Source organism: Pleurodeles waltl, chromosome 9 (assembly GCF_031143425.1).
Source record: "Pleurodeles waltl isolate 20211129_DDA chromosome 9, aPleWal1.hap1.20221129, whole genome shotgun sequence".
Classification (NCBI taxonomy): domain Eukaryota; kingdom Metazoa; phylum Chordata; class Amphibia; order Caudata; family Salamandridae; genus Pleurodeles; species Pleurodeles waltl.
This window is the reverse complement of record NC_090448.1, coordinates 394,436,636-394,442,871: the sequence shown is the minus strand read 5'-3', so window position 1 is coordinate 394,442,871 and position 6,236 is coordinate 394,436,636. Positions and strand designations below refer to the sequence as shown.

The 6,236-nt window shown below is 38.7% G+C and overlaps 1 long non-coding RNA gene across 1 annotated transcript in view; it reads right to left on the bottom strand.

Annotated features, from left to right (window-relative positions):
- Positions 1 to 5,398: 5,398 nt before the first annotated feature.
- The window catches only part of LOC138259381 (uncharacterized), a 76,342-nt gene continuing 75,504 nt past the window's right edge, over positions 5,399 to 6,236 (bottom strand). The window contains exon 4 of the long non-coding RNA XR_011198714.1: positions 5,399 to 5,538. This is a non-coding gene — a long non-coding RNA (uncharacterized lncRNA). The remainder of the gene's footprint in view (positions 5,539 to 6,236) is intronic.

Below are 6,236 nucleotides of genomic sequence, written 5' to 3'. Positions count from 1 at the left end.
TCCGCTTCACGGATGATCTGCTCATAGTGTGTCAGGCTTCTGTTTGTTGTATGCTGGGTTCTTGTAAAAGAATTGCAACTGAATGTGGGACAATATAATTAAGGTATAGCCCATAGCAATTCCTTAACTTTGTTTAATGGCAATGCAAACAGCGGTAGTCCATTTCAAATGAACTGGAAGGCTCACACAGCAGAAAGATATGCCACTGGGTCCTTGTTTTTGTGTAAGAGGTGCCATACATTTCTCTTCGACAGAATGGAAAACATGTCAAATTATTTTGCTTCTATCAATAGGGTTACCCCGTGTCCCCTTCTTTTTCTCTCCTTTTTGGAACAGTATACTTTATACATATGTAGACTTTTGCCTAACTTGCCTCAGGCGGACAACTTCCCTGCGCACAGGGCTTATGGCAGTTCAAAGTGGAGGTTGGCCAAAGGGCCTGGGTTGCTGACAAGCACTGTGCCCATCCCGCCGTGGATGACTAACCTCTGCTACGTAAGGCCTTTGGTCATGCACAGCAGCAGCTGATGCAGACCCTGGACTGTGGCCACACTCTACACCCAACACCCAATGGGTGGCCAGTCACCCACAAGCATGTGCTGTGGGGACTGCGCACAGGGCCTGGCTTACTACAAAGCTCTTTGTCTAACCTACTGCAAGCAGCCAACTCCTAGAACTTGCACATCTGGCCAAGTGCAGTGGACATTGGTAGTAGGGTCTGGTCAGGAAACCAAGCACACGTGTCCACCTCGCTGCACACATGGCCTATGGCTGTGCACAGTGAGTGATGGCCACAGAGTCTAGCCTGCAGCCAGCCCCTTCGCCCATCTAGCTGCTGGGTAGCTAACCCTTGATTCACGTGACTGAGGCCAGATCCTCTGCCCATCTCGCCACAAGCGGACCTCTGACACACACGGCCTTTGGCCATGTGAGATCGGACACTGGATCTGGCCAAGCACCTTGTATGGTCATTAGCCAAGTACAACTCTAGTGCACTGAATTCTTTTTTTCATATCAGGATTTGCATATCAGGTGGAGGAATTAAGAACCTTGAGGCCCAGGAGAGTTGCTGGGACCCAGGAAGGATCTAGGATTCAGAAATCTGGCACAGGTTACTAAACACTATTATAATTTGTTGAAATACTTATTTAGTTCTGGGGAGATACCTTTTGGTGCTGCCACACAGGAGCTTGGGGTCAGGGTAGGGTCACCCTGCCCTCACTTAAGACCTTTGGCACTCTGTGTTGAGTAGTGGCAGCCAGAACTGATTTTTATGTGACAGCCAACTAATCTTAGCACCCCAGATTCCCGAACCCACACAGACCATGGCCACCGACAATGAGAGAAATAGTTGCCTTCGTCTAATAGGGACTTTCATTTTTTGATTGGATTTGTGAATCTGTAGATGATTTCAGATTTAACAGTCAAGATAGCTTCCTGCCCAGATAGGAACACAGTTTGGATCTTACTTTATCAAAAAGTACTTAACAGAGTTTCAGAAAAGTATTACTTACATGCAATGTCTGGTGCAGTTCCATTCAGCCATTTACTTCTTTATCAAGCAGCAAAACATCTTATGGTAATTAAAATGGTAAATTTCACTTTTGGGACCCCACGTTTTTTTATACTTGCTTAATGGATCTGTATTAAACTTGCCATGAATAACACAAAGCAAACATATGCTTTTATGGAATGTTTTGAACAGATGTGTCCATTGGCATCAACGTTATTACAAAAACAACAGAAATGCATTTTCTTTTTAATTTCAAGACGGTATATTGATTTTGAAGCATAGAAAAGTAAGTAAGCCTTAGAATACAGGACTCGCTCATAAGAATTCGTGAACTATATGTGACTATTTGTGTGGCAATAGATAATATACTCATGTCAATTAGTAGTGAAGATCTTTGTGTTAGTGATATGGGCAAAAAATAAAACATTTGAGATCTGACTGAGTAGGAAAAACAGGTTTTAATCAGTCATTCAGTAAAATGTAGAATATAACCCGAATAGAGGTGCACCACAAACAATTGAACTGACAAAAAATATCCAATCCAATTCAAATGAGTAGTTTCAGTCCATCAATTTATTTTCCTGTAACATTCCTTTAAAAACTTGATACGTTCACCATGAAGACAGCCAATGCATTTCGTCCAAAATTAGACTTCTTCAGGGGTGTAACACAATCCATATAAACAACACAGAAATATTACCAAAGTCCCAACATAATTGTCCTTCAAAACACTAGAAATATTCATCTGAACACAAGGACTCCCCCCTAAACATTTAAACCCATTTGAAGGACAGACAGAGTTACAAACAATTTAAGCAAAAATATGTTTTAAGGAAACAAATGCACACACAAAATAAGAAAATGTGCAATTAAAAAACCCCTTCCACACACCCACCAGAGAAAGTACACATACCACATTTAAAATTGTTAAATAACACCTCTCAATACACTAAAAACATAATCAATATTAAAAACAATATCACTATGCAGCTTGTAATTAGTCTTGAGGAACACCCACTATATAGCCAATTTTGTCACATATTGTAACAACACCATATTATTATACCTGTACTTATGTCAACATCACATACCTTACTCCTAAGACTAATTATGAGCTGCAAATATTATGTGATATTATTTTTAATATTTATTATGTTTTCAGTATATTGAGGGGTGTTATTTAACAATTTTAAATGTGGTATGTGTATTTTCTCTGAGGGTTTGGATGAGGTTATTTTAATTGTATATTTTTTTGTTTTTTGTGTGCATTATTTTGCTTAAAAATTATTTTTGCTTAAAATGTTGCTTAAATTGTTTTTGTCGATGTCCTTGAAATGGGTTTAAATGTTATGAGGGAGTCCTTGTGTTCACATGTATATTTTTATTGTATTGAAGGACAATTGTGTTAGCATATTTATGAGTTGTAGATATGGATTGTATTACAGCCTTGAAGAAGTCCATATTTGGACGAAACATGTTGGCTGTCTTTGTGGTGAATGTATCAAGCTTTTAAAGGAATGTTACAAGAAAATAAATTGATGAACTGAAGCTGCTCATTTGATTTGGATTGGATATTCTTTGTCAGTTCAGTTGTGTCTGGTGATACTTTATTTGGGTTATATGTTATGTCCTAGTTTCTAAGGATTGCATATTGGCAGCAGGTGCACACAAATAAGTACGGAATTGATGTGTTAAAACATTTAGGAACACAGGATAGGTGTGGGTATTTCTGGCCTGCTGCTTGCTTGGATATACTAATTTGTTAAATGTAGCTTTTAAAAGAGGGAGAGAGGAAAGCAAAGAGAAGTGTGGGTACTGAAATAGAAGTGTTCAGCAGCCAAAGGTCTGGTTAATTTGGGAGGCTAAGATTGGTTCAAATCTATTTACTGGAGTTTTTGCCTAAATTATGCCAAATACATTAAGGAGAGAAATAGGTCTGTATTTCTTCAAAAGGATCCTTCCATTCCTTTAGAATTACTGGAATGTTTTCCTTTGCAGCTGAACTGGTGACTGTTCTTGAGTTTGCCTAGTGGTAGAGTGATTTAGGAGGGTTAGGATTACTTTTTTCTAGGCATGTTAAAAGACTATGTGAAGGTCTTATGGAAAGTGTGCTTTCCCTTATCTTCAAAGAAGGATGGATTTGAGTATTTCAGATATTTCCATTAGCTCATTAAGAGAACCTGTATTATCTGGTGAAATGGTAGGAAGCAGAAAATCTTTAAGATGTTCTAAATATGCATCATACGTTATGGAGAATTATAATTATAGTATTTTTCAAACACTGTATTAGTTTCCTCCGAAAAGGTGCAAATATTACCTAGGATGCATCTAATAGTGTAAATTCTAACTTGTTTTTTAATTATATTTCAAATGGGTAGAAAACGGTATCCGCTTTATTATATTCACTAAATTTGAGTGCTTTATTATTAGTGACAATCAGATGCACATTAGAGCTCAAGAATGTGTTAGAGTTCAGTTCTTAAAGAACTTCCTTTCCTTTCTTTTGTATAGCTTATATTTCTTCCATTTCCTTCTCAATTTCATGTAATCTTCTTTTGTAGTCTTTATTCTTCTTGCTCAAAAAGCTGATCATCGCTCCTCTGATTGTGGCTTCTAAGCATCCTAAAGGATTTTTGAAGATTTACATGCATAGCAGTTGCGCTCTACCTATTCTGAAATGTCTCTTTTAAGAAACTCCAACTGAATAGACCAAGGGGCATATTTAAGAAAAGAGGCACTGACCGAGTGCAGCGCCACTTTTATTGTGCCCCTTAGCGCCTCCCTACCACCACCATGTGTGCACTTTATTTAAAATACAACACATCCTGGCAATTTGTTTACGCTATTGATGTACTCTGCAGGAGTAGCACCAACATGCCCTGAAGTGTTTTGTGTGAGGTGGTCACTCTAGCCCCAATTTGGACAAAAATACCTTTACAATGGAAAGTAGACACATCAATACAAGAACTATATGATATAGATAGATATTCATCCAGCACCGGGGCAGTATGTCAATGGGCACCGGAGTCAGAATGGTGCTGAACAGCCAGGAAACTGCTAATTCTGCTGAAATTTCATGCAGACTGCTCTTCATACATATTGATGAACGCACTCACACTTTTGAACTGAAATATGTGAGTTAATTTATTCCACCATTCAGCAAACATATCAACACATTTAAGCCGCTACTGTCTATTCTCCGACAAGCTAGCATTTTGATTTTCAGCATGATATGCCCTATACCAAGTGAGAAAATCATGTGAGCATTACATACATATACCTGCACTCAGTGCTTAATTTGTAAATAAAAAGGTGCCGGTGCCCAAAGCCCTCCTCTTAAATACACTGCTGCAGCAATTAAGTGTTTGAACACAGAATACTAAGGCGGCGTAATCCTGAAGCCATTTCAGGCCTCTTCAATCCATATAAATCCAATCCCTGCCCCTTCAGCTCACTCTTGCAGCTTTCTACTTTCTCCCTTTGTGACGCTTTTTAATTTTTCCCTCCCTCTGTCTGTCCCATATGTGTCTTTTGCTCGCAGCAAATGCTTGAGGCGGAAGAATAAGCCCCAGCCCTCAAAAATAAGTGCTGGTGCTCAGCACCGGAAACAACAAGCACAAATTAAGCACTGCTGCACTGTATATACAAATTAAAAGGCATGCCAGCAAAGTTATGTTAGAAATGGGGTGGGTGGTTTTTGAAGAGGGAGGCCATGTTTTATAATTTCAGATTTGAAAAACGTATTTTGCCATTATAGTTATTGGAATAAAGTTCATTATGCTCTAGTGGGCTATACTCTCTGGGGGACTGAAGACCCAATAGTTATAACAAGTTCAACTGTGTTCACTAAAAAATATTTTATTATCCATATATCAATTAAATATTCACATAAGCCTTTGAGTTCATTCCGTCCCAATGGATGTTTTCTAATTTGGCCAGTCCAAGATCCTTGAAGCCTCTGTCGGTAATGTTAATTCATTGTTGCTCCTATGACTGTCTTTGAGCATTAAAGTGCTGTGGCCAGGCTGGAAAATTAGAATTAAGCGATATCTAATATATATCTTGGTTCAACTGTATCTGTCGGTATATAAATTCAAAAAACAATACTTTCAGTCCAAAATAAAATAACTTAAATGGCAGCGAGAGAAAGTAAAAGTATATTTGATTCACATCAGAACTACACTCCTAAATGCACATGCAACCCTTCATTCATTGAAAGTCCATTAGTTTTCTTAGGATCGGAGTGAATAATATATCTTGATTCTAAAGGTATCAGAATGCTTTCCATGTCTCTCCAATCATGTTGGTTATTAGGACTCAATCGATCACTGATATTTTAACATTTCTACATTTCCTTCAATCTGTGCAGCGTTCTATCAGAGACCCTAGGATCAGATTTCTAACCTCATGGGGTAAGGATTTAGGGCCAGATGTACGACCCCGAGTTTTGCGACTCACAATTTGGGACTCGTTTGCGAGTCGCAAATTGCGAGCCGCAAAACCTTATGCACAAAAATTTACTTTACACTGTTTGCAATTCGCATTAGGGTCGCAAATGACCTAACTCATGAATATTCATGAGGTAAGTCACAATTTGTGACCCCATTGGGAATGGCTGCCCTCACAGGGATGGTGGCCTGCTGGAGACAGCAGACCACCATGTCTGTGACTGCTTTTAAATAAAGCAGTTTTTTTTTTTAATGAAGCCGGTTTTCCTTAAAAG